Genomic DNA, 16,049 nt, shown 5'->3' with positions numbered 1-16,049 from the left:
GTAAAAATCAACAGAAGAACAAGTGAGAATGCTAGCTGAAACTTTAGGGATGAAATAACAACTAAGAACACACATCAACAGTAGAAGGGCAACCCAGAAAACCAAAGAACAAGCACTTCAGACTTCCAGAAAATCAGAGTACCAGAAAACTAACCTAGAAATCTAAACTAGAAAACTGAAGTTTTTTTCCAAAAAAAAAAGTTTCAGAGATTTTTTCCTTGTATTCTGAAAGTTTCTAGGTGCAGATATGCTGATCAATGTGTCTAGAATGAAGGAATAACTTTCCTTTTATAGGGTATCCTAATATAGCATCAAAAGAGCATATTCTACCCTAAATTCCCTAAGGGTCAGACAGTACATCATCTTTTGACAGTTGTATGTCCTTTTTTCATCCCAATTCCAACATTTTCATGCTAAAAATGGGACAGTTGTACAAAATGCTAGAACCTTCTGATTTTTATCTTATGTAAAACCATTTTTACCCTTTTATCTACTGATTATTTCAATTCTAACCAGCCTTGACCTAAATTCTGATTTCAAAAACCTTTGTGGAACCTCCTAGAACAATCTAGAAGATTTCAGCATTAGGGGTCTTAGGCTTGTTTCAATGTCCTTTTAATTCTGAAATTAAATCTTAAACTTAACGACATCTAGGGTTTAATTCAAACAAATTACTCCTAGTTAACAGGTCCACCTAATTAACCTTAAACACGACTGAGTTTAACAACTAACACATCCAAACAGTAAATAACAAGAACTAGAATGAAGATGCAAAGGAACCCTAGAAATTAACCTAATTAGTTTGCAATTAAACAGATTAACTAAGGCTAAGGTTTCCTAATGACTAGTCAGAGATTGGCCAAATAGATTGAACTCCTAAAACTATTCTAATCAATTTAAACTAAACATTGAATATCAACAAACGAATATGGGAGAGAAACAAAACACAAAAGAAAACAGAACAATCAATTTTATCAAAACCCCTAAAAATTAACCTAATTAATCTAACCTTAGGCAATTGAAATTAGACTTCAAATACTGAATTCTAGCATGCTTGAACAATTCCAACAATAAACTAACAGTGAACTCAAATACTGATTAACCTAATGACCTTAATTAAACATAAAATACATGCAAAACCAAAGCAAGAACAGAAGAAAGATGCGAAGGATCAGAAACAATGGTGGTAGGATTGTGGTGAGGGAAAGCTGTGGGTTACTTGGTATGATTTTCGGGGGTTTTTAGGTGTTTTAGGGTTTGGGGTCGGAATCTCAGATATGAGATTAAAGCGAATGGGTGAGGATTTTGGGGAAATTGATAGTGGGATAATGTAAAGGTGAGGCTGGGGATTGTAGGGGGAGAATTTGGGGCAATTTGGTGATGCTCTGCCGTCGTAGGGCGATTTTCGGGCGGCGGAGCCGGCGAGGGATTTTAGGGCGGCTAGGGTTTGGGGCTTGAGAGAGATGAGAGTGAAATCGGGGGAGGGGGGGTGTTTTGGGGTTAGGTCTGTCTTCAGACAGTTTTATGTAAAATGGGGAATTAGTTCCGAGCCGTTAGACCAAAAGAATCCAACAGTTGTGATGAAAGATGGGGGAAACAGGGTCGTTTTGGGGCTAAGGGGAATTGGACCGGGTAGACTGGTCTTTGGGGCCCTAGGTTTGAACGGAATTTTTTTGAAAAATTAATTGGGCCAATTTTAAAGAATGGCCCAATTTTAAAGAAACAAGACCAAATACATTCTTCCTATTTTTCTTTTCTTTGTTTTTCCTTTTTCTTTTCTCTAATTAATTAAAATCCTAAATTAAATTCTAAATTAATCTACTTTTTAAAATTAAACTAATTATCTATTTATAATATTTACAAAAATTAGTTAATCCTAAATTAATGAAGAGGAAATTACTAATCTAAAATTAAAAGCTAAAATATAAAATGAATGATATTTTTTGTGATTTTAATAAAGCAATTAATTAACAAATTAATTCTAAAAATATGAACATAAAATCTAATATGCAATGCATGGTATTTTTGACATTTTTCATGATTTTAAAAAAATTAAACGTGCTCAAAAATGCAAACAATTAATAAAATCCTATAAAATTGAAAACAAATTTGGAAAAAATCTATTTCTTTATTTTTGTAGGAGTATCTTTAGTAGGGCAAAAATCACATGCTCACAGCTGCCCCTCTTTGCTCAAAAACACGAAGAGTTTTCGGGCAAAGATAAAATGAGCAATTATGAGCGATTTTTGCCCGTCTGGATACTCCCTGGGAAGCATTTTTGGGAAAAGTCTGACCGAACCTTGCTTCGGAGGTTGCCTACATATCCTTGGCTATAAAGGAATCAGGTCAGTGTAGTTCTGGAAGTTTTGGTAGCTGGGACTACCGAGAAACTGTGATTTCACTGCTGTTGTTGCTGTTTCTGCTTGCTGAGCTCCTTATTACACCAAAATGAAAAATGAAAAGCTAAACTAGCTAAGCCCATCAACTACGAGTTACAAGATTCCTATCTATAAACATTCTAAAGCTTGATCTTGAGTCTCGTCTGGTTCTTCCTGCAGACTCTGATCTGAATCTTGATGCTCGTTAGCTGCAACCGCTGGTTCATTCTTCTTCAGCTTTTCAGATCAAGGTGGGGCATGCAAAGCTTGTGACTTCAATCATATCTTGAGCAGTCCGCATCTTTTCTCCGCTTCTACACTTAGAGTTCACTTCTTTTCTTGTCTTGTTTTTTTTCTTTTCTTTTATTTGGATTGAGACTTCTTCGTTTGGTCATCTCAAACCTCGTGCCTTACGGTGAAAACATGTTCAGGTATCAAAACAAACAAACAAACGAAATTTTTCTGCCCAGTTTTCACTAGAAAAATTTCGTGAGTTATTGTAACAAAATCTAAACTACTTCTTTATTGAAAGCAATAAAATCAGGATTGTGTATCCTTGAGAAAAAGAGATTAGGGAGTGAAGACCCTATATCTAAAATGAAATCAAATGGGGATCGGAGGTCCTAAGTTGGAAAGATTACTAGGTTATGCTGGCATCAACTAGGGAGTGGGACCCTATACTGGAAAGGACTACCAGGTTATGCTGGCAGAGTCATCGGGTTATACCGGAAAAGTCCTCGTGTTATGCCGAGAAAGTCATCGGGTTATGCTGGAAAGGTCCTCAGGTTATGCCGGGAAAGTCATCGGGTTATGCCGGAAAGGTCCTCAGGTTATGCCGGGAAAGTCATCGGGTTATGCCGGAAAGGTCCTCGGGTTATGCTGGAAAAGTCATCGGGTTATGCCGGAAAGGTCCTCGGGTTATGCCGGGAAAGTCCTCGGGTTATGCTGGAAAAGTCATCGGGTTATGCCGGAAAGGTCCTCGGGTTATGCCGGGAAAGTCATCGGGTTATGCTTGAAAGGTCCTCGGGTTATGCCGGTAAAGTCATCGGGTTATGCCGGAAAGATCCTCGGGTTATGCCGGGAATGGTCCTCGGATTATGCCGGGAAAGTCATCGGGTTATGCCGGAAAGGTCCTCGAGTTATGCCGGAAAGGTCCTCGGGTTATGCCGGGATTAACTAGGGGGTGGGACCCTATGTTGGAAAGATTACCAGGTTATGCTGGCATCGACTAGGGAATGGGACCCCATGTTGGGAGAGACATAGCTAGAGATTGGAGACCCTATGTTACCATGGTTTTGAATTTTTCTTCTTCTTTCTTTTCATTTCACTTATAGCATTTTATTCAGGAGAATGAATGAAGAGTTTGAAAGGGACTTCCCTTTTTGGGTTAGCTTTTGCTGCAGGACCGTTTTGGTCTCTGCGCACCTTGCTTTTATTGCACTGCTTCTTGTGAGGTTGTTTTGGATTGCACCCATTTTCCTGTTTCTTATGAGGTTATTTTGGATTGCACCCATTTTCCTGTTTCTTGCACTGCTTCTTGTGAGGTTTTCAAATCAAAGAACAATTTGTCAGTTTGAAACGGTGGTTGGTTTTGAGGCCTTGATTGTTTCAATCACTTGATCTTAGCCCAACTCTTTGAATAAAATCTCCATTGCTTGCTGGCTTTCTGGGAATTGGTTTCATTTCTAAACCCAGGGATCTTGACTTTCCAAAATTCCACATGATGGTTAACCCGTGTGGGGCTTGGCCTTTTCATCTTATTTTTGCCTTTATGGGCACTTGACTTTGATTTCTTTCCTTTTCAAGAGTTTTTGACTCTGTAGCATCGGCCATCATGGCCAGTCGAGGTCGACTTGACGCACCTGCTGAGGCTGGGTGCTTTTCTTGAATTTTAGCTTTCTGTCAGACAAAACCCTATAAAACCAATCTTGCCATCTTTTCTTTGTATTAGTTTTGGAGGAGAATTAGACCGAAAGGGATTCAAAGAAAGGTAAACAACGGACAGGATAATGAATTTAAATGAGAAGTGTCCCTTTCGGGGAAAGGAAAGAAGGACTTATCTGGAGTGCATGCAGATTTCAATAGACATGACATGCTTCTTGGACTGGATACCCGATCTGTGCAAACCATCCAACTCTCATAAACCCATCATAACTCATATTTAAAAACGGAGAAACCTTGCTAGGACTCTATTAGTGCTTCGATCAGTGGCGCCCTTTGTAGGTTTTCACCAACTGACCTATCTCATTTCTCTTCTCATCGTCGTCTTATAGTGCTCTTTGCGAGTTTTCACTAACAAGACTCTCTCATTTTTACTTTCTCTGCTTACTATCGCCCTATGGTGCCCGTGTGGGTTTTCACCAATGAGACTCTCTCATTTTATTTCTCTCATTTGATTGTATCATATCCAAGTAACCACATCCTCCAATTTTGAACATCTTCACCGATTGATCGGAAGGACTTAATAGGATTTAGGGTAAAAAGAGTTTAGATTGAATTACAACTTTGGAACCTTTTAGGCGAACCATCGCCGAACCATTATAACTTCTGCCCCAGTTTCAACTTTTGGGGAAATGTGGATTTTGTTTTGGTGTGACTGAACCCCAGAGAGAGGCTGCCTACGTATCCTTTCGGAATCAAGTCGAACGTAGTTCAGGGAACTTTGTTTTTTATTTTCTTTTATTTTATTTTTTTTTGTTTTTTTGTTTTGTTTTCTTCTTTTTTTTTTTACAACTTTTTTGGGTTCCAAAGAGGATAATCAAAGAAAGGTAATCGGCTCAAAGGGTTTGCAAAGGGTCAACAGTGTTTGGGTAGCGAGAATGAAAGCCTTCGTCATCCTAATCAGAGAACATCAACACTGCAGAAGGGTTAAACATGATACCTTTTGACCGCGTCCGCATTGACAACTATTTCGGGGTCATTTCCTTCAATGTCTCCCAAGTACAATGCCCCTTTTGCCAACAATTTCCTTATAATGTACGGACCTTCCCAATTCGGAGCGAATTTTCCTTTTGCTTCCTTATGGTGCGGGAGAATACGCCTCAAAACGAGTTACCCCACTTCAAAGTCTCTAGGACGCACTTTCTTGTTGTAGGCGCGGCCATTCTTTGTTGATACAACTGCCCGTGGCAAACATCGGCCATCCGCTTTTCATCAATCAGGGTTAACTGTTCTAGACGGGTCCTGACCCATTCATTGTCCTCAATCTCAGCTTCAACGATGATTCGAAGAGATGGAATTTCAACTTCTGCGGGTATTACGGCTTCAGTTCCATAAACCAATAGATAGGGTGTTGCCCCAACTGATGTGCGCACGGTTGTGCGATATCCCAACAATGCAAAAGGCAACTTTCATGCCATTGTCTAGAGCTTTGAATCATTTTCCTGAGGATCTTCTTGATATTTTTGTTCGCTGCTTCAACAACACCATTAACTTTGGGCCGATAAGGGGTAGAATTCCGATGCGTGATCTTAAATTGTTCGCATACCTCCCTCATCAAATGACTGTTCAAATTTGCAGCATTGTTCGCAATGATAGTTTTAGGAATACCAAAACGACAGATAATGTTGGAATGCACAAAGTCCACCATTGCTTTCTTGGTGACGGCTTTGAGAGTGACTGCTTCAACCCACTTCGTGAAGTAGTCAATGGCAACTAAGATGAATCTGTGACCATTTGAAGCTTTTGGCTCGATTGGCCTAATGACATCCATACCCCAAGCAACGAACGGCCACGGTGCTGACATAGGATGTTGAAAGTACAAGAGGGGGGTGAATTGTAGATAATTAAAGTTAATCTTTAATAAGTTGACTTAAAACTTAAGTAGTCGACTAAATATGACAATCTTGCAGATATAGTAATTCGAGGTAATAAGCAGAAAGTAAATGCAAAAATTAAAGACACCAGGAATTTTCATACTGGTTCGGATTAAATGTGAATCCTAATCCAGTCCCCTTGGGTTGCAAGGGATTTCTCTTCAAGTGAATAAGTTTCTTTCGAGTACAGATTTGATGTATGTCGCTCAGTTTCTCTAGCACTCGTTTGATACAATGCCTCACCAGTTGTATGCCCTTTTTCTATCCCTGACTTGTTACAAAGCAGATCTATATAGGCTACTATGCTTGTTTGCAGTAGAATGAAGAGAGTTATTTTGGTTTGATCAAAGTATACTAAGGATGGAGATATACTGCGAATTTATACAAGGATAAATGGTGAAGGCTTGTCAACCCAAGGGTTTTGATCCTTGTAAAGAGTTGATTCTTTCCAAGAATAAAGAACTATCCGTTGCTTCTCTTCAGATCTTTTCCTTCGGCAGATAACGGGTTTGACAGGATTCTTCCTTGATTGTTGGACCTTCCAATCTTGACCGCTGTCCGGATCTTCTAGCTTTAATTGTTCTTCAGTGATTTGATCTAACTCGTCAATCACAGATTGCATTGAATCTTTATTCCATTATGGCAGATTTGATTTCCTAGAATCATGGAGCTAATCCTGATTTGCTGATGTAGTACTGTTTCTTTCCTTGTACATCGTAAGTATTTCAGGCAGCTTCCCTTCTGAATAGTTTCCTTCCTTGTTCGACATAGCCGTTCCAATAGTTCCTTTTTACTTCTTTGAACTCCTGCACATACATATTAATTGCATCATTAAAATATGATCTAACAGATGTAATTCTGTGCATGAATCAGGTCACCATGTACCTGACACTGATGACATTTTCGGACAAAACTGAAACAATCCTTTTCCATGGTCATCTAGTAATAACTTGCCCGAAGGATTTTCTTTGCAAGGACGTATCCGTTCATATGGGGTCTGCATGCTCCTGCGTGCACTTCATTCATGATTCTTCCGGCCTCTTGGGCATTCACGCATCTTAAAAGGTTCAGATCTGGAGTTCTTTTATACAAGACTTCTCCGCTCAAAAAGAAACTACTGGCGAGTCTTCTAATGGTTCTCTTTTGGTCTCCGCTAGCTTGTTCGGGATATTCTTTTGTTTTCGAAAACCTTTTGATATCGTGATACCATGGCTGAGGATCAGGTTCAATTTCGGTCGTATTGCAATAACCATGTCTTTCTCGGATTTGGATCTCCAGTGGGTCGATATGGACATTACCTGAATATGGCAACATTGCCGCCAAGGTAGCTAACCATCAGCTAACTCATTGTGGAATCGAGGGATGTACCTGAATTCAACAGACTTGAACCGTTTGCTAAGATCTTTCACATGTTGCCTGTATGGGATAAGCTTGATGTCCCGAGTTTCCCATTCACCTTGAGCTTGCCGAATAATCAAGTCAGAATCTCCCATTGATGTTCTAAACGTCAATACCACACAAGAGGGGGGTGATTTGTGTGGTACTCAATTTTTTGCTTAAACTTCTTCTGGAAGGACCTGGTTCTTCTAGGTGTACTTATTACTACTGTTTGCGGAATTAAAAGTACATAAAATAAAGAACACAGAGATTTTACGTGGAAAGCACCTGGCTCAAAAGGTGAAAAAACCACGACCTACTACTCAGTAGGATTTTCCCAAACTTCCACTAAAATCACTAAGCCAAAACTGCATTTACAAAACTCTTTGTAAACCTAAGGATTAACTCTAATCCCGTTGTGGCAACCAGCCTCTAACTGCTGCGACAACTTCAAGTTAACTCTAACTTGAATACTCAAAGTACCTAATACAATTGCTTCTATGAAAGCTGGAAAGGCACAACTTTAAAATACCTACTACAATTGAACTAGAATAAAAGAAAGACACATAAAACTCTTTGTGGAGCTGGTTCTTCAATCTGGTTTATGTAGCTTCAGGTTTGCACACTTGAATCACACACGAACTGCTTGCAAAAAGCCTTGCTATTTTGCTCTCAATTCACGTTTAACTTCTGCGTTTTTGTGCAACACATGTAATGTGAGAACATCCTGCAATTTATAGAGTTAGTAGATGAAGAAATAACTAGAGTTCTGATGCAACTCTTCCTTGGTGGAAGAGTTCTAGTTGATTTCAACTTCTAACTCCTTCCCTATCTTGGATAGTGTTCTCTTTGATTAAGGAGTCCTTCTCCTTATCAATTATGCAACCTTTTCGATCAGGAGATATTAAATACACCAAGTTAAGCTTATCTCCTTCACGTGCATCCCACATGCTTGAATCTGCCCGTTTTTGTGAACCTGAGGGATGGACCACTGGGTGGACCTGGTTCATGTCTGAGTTCCTTTGTCAGTCTTCAAAACTAACCTTTACTTGGGCCAACAAATTTCCCCTTTTTGATGATGACAAACACTGTGCTTTTCATACACTTAGGCCCTGCCAGAACTCAGCTCAAACATCAACACAATGTTAGAAACATTTTTTCTTTATATCACTTATCATCAAGGACCAGGTACATTAGGTTATAAACATCACTTGTTTAAAGCACAACCTTTTTTCCCCCTTTTGGCATCATCGAATAGTTGCATAAAAAATGTGAGATAACCAGATTTTAAAGCTTACTCATGGCCACTGGGGCTATTTCAAATGCAATCATGGATTAATCATCATAGATCCAGCTAATAATTTTAACCATCAAAGAAATATGAACAAACAGTTAGAGCAAAAATAGTGAATTTCATTGATGATTGATACGATTCTACCACAAAGCATAAGAAGAAATAAAAATACTGAAAACATGAGCAAAAGAAACAAAACGTCCCGAACTGGGTCACTGGTTGATCTACACTAGGCTAGGATTTAAGGCTTGGAAGAGGTAGGGGCTGGGTTTTTTAAATACCCATAAATCAACATCTTTAACATTACTCGTCTCCTTGTACTCACAGATATAGAACCTGCATTCTCGAATTTTCTCAAAAGATCTCCAATAATGAAGCTCTCTGGTGACGGAACCCGCGAAATCGCGAATTTCATTTTCACTGTTAAAAATTCCTGGGCAGAAAATGTTGAGTGATATTGGGATGGACTTCCAAAGAAACCTCCATCGTTGCCAGGCTATTACTTATGGTGCCTTGTTCTATCAAAGGATCTTCATAAAGCATTTGATCCTCAAATCTCGGGTTCAAATCTTTACAACCCGAAGACCATAACAATTGCCGTGTCCTTCTTCACATTCTTCCATTTGGAATTCTCTATAGCTTAGTACTCTAACTAACTTTCTTTCATTATTACTTTGTTAATTGTTTACCATTACTAATGAGATCTAGCAACAATCATCTACTTTTAGTATTAGACCTTTCTTACCAACCTTTCCTTATCCTCCATAACCTTTTTAGGGATTTATAAATTTAGACTCACACAAGAGAATTATCAGTGAAGAACCTGGTTCATCAAGGTAACACGGTATGTTTTCTGCAATCTGCATAATTTGAAATAACTATATTTGGATCATGAGCAGAGTCTTACAAAATACCAAACTCCTTTTGGACTTATCCGTTACAAGTGAACTAGGCCCGTTCAAAAGAGTCCCAAACGAATGGAAGTACCTAGATTCTAGGGATACCCTCCAATGTCTCTTCAAAACTGAATTTCAGTTTAATTAAACTTCTAAGAGTCAGCATGTCTGAAGTCAATGTCATTCCTAATTTTTTTTTTTTGGAGAAGTTTCGGCATGTCTTGAAGAGTTCCATCATTCTCCTCCTTTTCCATTGCAAGTTCAGTTCTGAGAACATCTCTCTCAGATTCTACCTCAACCAATCGTGTCTTCAGCCTTCCTATCTCAATATCATTTGCCTCACTCTCCTGTACCAGGACTCTGGCTTTGCTATTGATAGGTGTCTTTTTAAATGAACCGGGTTCATTAGGAATGACATTGACTTCATAATCGCAAGCAAGCAGAGTATTAACCCCACTTATTCATAGGTACCTTGAAATGTGCAAGCATAGTTGTGAGAATGAAACCATAGGGAATGGCATGAGTTTTGGTGCCATTGATAACTCTATCAGTAGGTCCGCGAGGGTTTCCTGTTCAGATGGAACATGTTCATCTATATTTTTTCCAAGTTGAACCTACCCCTCAGCAGCTTCGCCAGACCCACTTCCCCCTATGTTGCTTACACTCTCTTCTATTTCAGTAAATTCCTCTCCCAAAACAACCATTGCACCAGTTTCTTTTGTTAGACCAACATGAGTGGGTGAAGAATCAACCACTCTTTTACCCTTTCCCCTCACAGTACTCCTAGCACCCTTGCTCTCTTTTTCGTTTCCCTTTTTATATTTACCACCAACTTCTCCAGATTCTTTAGTCTCAACACTTGCTATAGATCCAACCAGCACAAATCTATTCTCCAAAGTTGCAGCAACTTCAGAAATTGTCTCAGGAGTAACTTTAGAATCAGAAGATACCTGTTCAGTTTCGGAAGACCTAATCTCTTCCCCCTTAGTAGCAGACAAATGAATCTTCAGATTTCTAGGATTCTTCTTCCCTACATGCTTTCAATTGCTTGTTTATTTTCTTGATCTGCTCTCCTTCAGCGACAATCTTACGAGTCAACATCTTTACTCTACTCTCCTTAGAGATTGGTGTGGTTGAAGCAGTGGTAGAAAGTGTGGAAGTGGTTTCCTGTGGTGGTGATGAAGGATTTTCAGAGGTGTTCGACATATCTGGCCTAGGGTATGGAAGAGAAGAGAATTAGATTGTGTTTGGAAGATGAAAGAAGAATGAAAGTTTTTAACCGCTTGAGAGAGATGAGGTAAGGAATACACTAAAGCTGATCAATATACAGGGAATAATTGATGGGGTTACTACAGTTTTTCAGACTCTTAGAAGTTTAATTAAACTGAAATTCAGTTTTGAAGAGACATTGGAGTGTATCCCTAGAATCTAGGTACTTTCATTTGGTTGGGACTCTTTTGAACGGGACTAGTTCACTTGTAACGGATAAGTCCAAAAGGAGCTTGGTATTTGGTAGGACTCTGCTCATGATCCAAATATAGTTATTTCAAATTATGCAGAGTGCAGAAAACATACCGTGTTACCTTGATGAACCAGGTTCTTCACTGATAATTCTGTTGTGTGAGTCTAAATTTGCCAAAATAGAGAAAATATCATTAGAGATTAATGAGTCACTTTAACACATGGCACAAGAGTATACTATGGAAAGTATGAGACTGAGCAAGATTTAATCTAATTATACACAGTTTACAGACTTTCTAACCAATATTTTTTTTTCAATTTTTTTCATTTAACCTTGAACTGGTCCTTTTAGGTGATCTTAATCATCCCTAATTCCGACCTGTTCCTCTCAAAGTGATCTCTACCTAAGGCTTTTGTGAAGATGTCAGCAATTTGCTTGTCAGTAGCACAAAACTCCATAGTGATCAAGCCTTTCTCATAGTTGTCCCTCAAAAAAATGGTGTCTAACATCTATATGCTTAGTTCTCTTATGATGAACCGGATTCTTAGTCATACTAATAGCACTAGTGTTATCACAGAAAAATAGGGATGCAACCAACTTCAATACCAAAATCCATCAACTGCTGCTTGATCTACAACAATTGATCACAATCATGAAACAGCAACAACATACTCAGCTTCAACAGTAGATAAAGGCCACTAAATTTTGCTTTTTAGTAGCGCATGACACAAGACATGAACCAAGGAAGTGTGCCATACCTGAGGTGCTCTTCCTATCCAATAGGAAACCTGCATAATCAGCATCAACATATTCTACTAGATCAAAATTACTACCTTTAGGGTACCAAAGGCACAGATCAGTGGTTCCTTTTAGATATCTCAGTATTCTCTTGACAGCAGTCAAGTGAGACTCTTTTGGATTTGCCTGAAAACGAGCACAAAGTCCTATACTGAAAACAATGTCAGGTCTGCTAGTAATAAGATACAAAAAAGAACCAATCATTCCCCTATACAACTTCTGATCAACAGATGAACCACGTTCATCTATTTCTAATTTCGTGGATGTTGCAATAGGAGTGTCAATTTCTTTGGATGTTCCTTCCTGGTTTTGTTACTGAGGAATAGGTTCATGGACAGGTTCCCTTGAGGTTTGAGGATCAGTTCCTCTCTAGTCAGTTCCCCCTGTCATGTTGCCCTGGGTGGAAGGACCTGTTCCATCACCTGTTCCTTCCTGTGATGCATCTTCAGGCTGGACTATGGTTTCACCATTTAAATTTCTTATCAGCCCAATCTCTTCATTATCTTGTTCCTGCCTCTCAGAAAGAATGTTAGTCATTTTTAAAAAATAACATATATAATTTTTTTCCACATACATAGTTCTTTTACTGTATATCTTATAAGCTTTACTATGTGAAGAACATCCCAAGAATACTCCCTCATCACTTCTGGGATCATACTTACCTAGGGAGTCTTTGCCATTATTGTGCACAAAGCACTTGCATCTAAATGCCCTAAGATGGGATATATTTAGCTTTCTCCCTTTAAGTGACTCATAGGGAATCTTCTTAACAAGAGGTCTAGTCATGAAACTATTTATGATGTAGCATGCAAAAATTCAGCAAACTTAGCATTTTCAAATTCAGTTCCATGATCCGAACTAATTGATGCAAGTTGATTACCTAGTTGTTTCTGAGTTGTTCTAACAAAAGAAGTAAACATGTCAAATGCTTCATCTTTAGATGTTAAAAACAATGTCCAGTAAACCTAGAGTAATCATCAACAAGCACCATCACATATCTTTTACCACCTCTGCTTATTGTTCTCATTGGACCACAGAGATCAATATGGACCAGTTCCGTCGTCTGGTGGTGCTTACCATTTTCTTGCATTTAAAAGAGGATCTTACCTACTTCCCCCTTGCACAAGCCTCACAAACTTTGTCTTCCTTGAACTTGATGTTAGGCAGCCCTATCACCAGATCCTTGGAGACTAATTTGTTGAGTTGACTCAGACTTGCATGTCCAAGTCTCTTGTGCCAAGGAGGAGATCATTGTCCAACACACTTAAGCAAGTGAGTTCATTTTCTGAAAGTGTGGACAAATCTACAACGTATGTATTGTTTACTCTTTTTCCCTGCAAAACAATCTTGTTAGTGGTAAGATTAATCACAAAACATTTGGTAGAGGTGAATGCTACCAAGTTACCTCTATCACATAATTATGATACACTGATTAGACTGTACTTTAAGCCATCTATCAAGTAGACATTCTCAATATAGGGAGAATCAGTCTTACCTGCCTTTCCAACCCCAATGATCTCACCTTTCTTCCCATTTTCAAATGAGACATTACCTCCTTTGAGGTCCTCAAGTGAAATGAACTGGTTCTTGCTTCCTGTCATATGCTTTGAACAGCCACTATCCATGTACCATATTTGGCTGCTCCCCTTCACTTGGACCTGCGAAAGGAAATCAGGGGTTAGTCTTAGGAACCCAAACTAGTTTGGGTCCCTTTCTATAGGCAAAAGGGTGAATCAAATTCTTTTTAGCCCAACCTGGCAGCCTATTTTTCCCTTCAACAAATTCTTTATTCGTTTGACTAGCCTTTTCTTTTGCAATACATTCACTTTTATAGTGACCAGTTTTACCACAATGTGTGCGAATTTTATTCTCAGGAAGAGTAAGGTACTTGCTTTTGGGATCCCACTTAGGTGCAGGGGCCCCGTAGCCAAGTCCTCTCTTATTGCTACTATGGTGTTCATGTAGCCATGAAAGTGCATCGGAGGACCTATTCCATTTACAGGTTCTATCTAGCTCGTGCTTAACCTTGTTTAGATCCTCCTTAAGGACTCTTATATGCTCATCTCTTTTGTACAACTCATCTTTCATTTTTCCTACATTTTTTTCTAAAGTGAGTTGTGTGTGATCAGATTTCTTTTTACCAGTTCCTAATTTCAATTTTAGATTTTCAGATTTAAGCTCTAGGACTGTGGTGTCAAGTTCATGAACCTGGTTCATCAACTCAACATTTTTACTATCACTTTCACTATCCTTAAGTTCCAGGTTTTTGCATTTTGCTTTCAGAATCACACATTCCCTAGACAGAACTGCCTTTTCATTATTTATTATCTCAGACTCATCAATGAAGTCTGTTAATAGCTCAGCCAGCCTTTCTTTAGACAAGAACTTAATCTTGTCTTTGAGATGAAGAATACTTACCTCTTGTTCATCATCTGATTCTCCGATGGCCATCAGTGCTTGCTCCTCCTCAGCTTCATCTTCTGAGTCTTCATCTGAAGTTTCTCCCCAAGCAGCAACCATAGCCTTGGTTGAACCTTTGTTTCTCTTCAGTTGAACCTGTTCCTTCTTCCTGTTCCTTCGTTCAGCTCTTTCTTTCTTCCACTCAATTTCCCATTGAGGGCAGTTTTTTATCATGTGGTCAGTCTTACCACACTTGTAGCATCCCTCTTGGTCTGTTTATCCGGAGCTCTTGATTTGTTGAAGTTTGTACCTCTTGAAGAACCCTTTCCTCTCATCAGGTACTTCTTGAAATCCCTAGTGATTATAGCCACTTCATCATCTTCCAAATCTTCACTTTCAGCAATTCTGAGAGCTAACCTTCTCTCCTTTTTGGGGGTATCCATCTTCATGGTTTGTCTCCTCATTTCATAGGCAGTTAAATTTCCAATTAGTTTATCCAGCCTGAGAGTAGCAATGTTCTTGGATTCCTGAATGGCAGTGATTTTGCTTTCCCATGTGACTGGCAGAACTCTTGTCAGAATCTTCTCAACCTTGTCTTCCTCCAGGATAATCCTTCCAAGAGATTCAAGTTCATTTGTCAAAGTGGTGAATCAGTATACATCTCCTGGATAGTTTCTCCTTCCTTCATAGTAAAATTTTCATATTGAGAATACAGAAGTGTTCCTCTTGATCTTTTCACTTGAGGTGTTCCTTCATGAGCCACTTGCAGAGTGTCCCATATTTCCTTTGCAGTAGTACAACTTTGAATTCTACTGTACTTGTCTGGACCAAGTCCACACACAAGCCATTTCTTGGCCTTAGCATTCTTTTCCCATTTCTTCAAATCTTTAGCAGTGCAGTCGGCTCTTGTCTTTGGCACATCCACTCCTTCCTCATTCTTCTTTGTAGTTGCCAAAGGACCATCGGTGACTATGTCCCAGAGTTCATAGTCCTGTCCTATGATATGATCTCTCATCCTGTTTTTCCACCAAGAGTAGTAGTGGCCATTAAAGAGTGGAGGCCTATCAGTAGATTGCCCTTCCCAGTTTCCAGGTGGTGCGCTCATCTTGATCTGTTCCTAAGGTGTTAGCCTCTTCAAGGATAACCTGCTCTGATACCAATTGATGTTCTAAACATCAATACCACACAAGAGGGGGGGTGATTTGTGTGGTACTCAATTTTTCGCTTAAACTGCTTCTGGAAGGACCTGGTTCTTCTAGGTGTACTTATTACTACTGTTTGCGGAATTAAAAGTACATAAAATAAAGAACACAGAGATTTTACGTGGAAAACACCTGGCTCAAAAGGTGAAAAAACCACGACCTACTACTCAGTAGGATTTTCCCAAACTTCCACTAAAATCACTGAGCCAAAACTGCATTTACAAAACTCTTTGTAAACCTAAGGATTAACTCTAATCCCGTTGTGGCAACCAGCCTCTAACTGCTGCGATAACTTCAAGTTAACTCTAACTTGAATACTCAAAGTACCTAATACAATTGCTACCTACTACAATTGAACTAGAATAAAAGAAAGACACATAAAACTCTTTATGGAGCTGGTTCTTCAATCTGGTTCATGTAGCTTCAG

This window comes from Nicotiana attenuata, unplaced genomic scaffold (genome assembly GCF_001879085.1).
Source record: "Nicotiana attenuata strain UT unplaced genomic scaffold, NIATTr2, whole genome shotgun sequence".
In the NCBI taxonomy this organism is placed as follows: Eukaryota; Viridiplantae; Streptophyta; class Magnoliopsida; order Solanales; family Solanaceae; genus Nicotiana; species Nicotiana attenuata.
Note: the sequence above shows the minus strand (reverse complement) of the source record.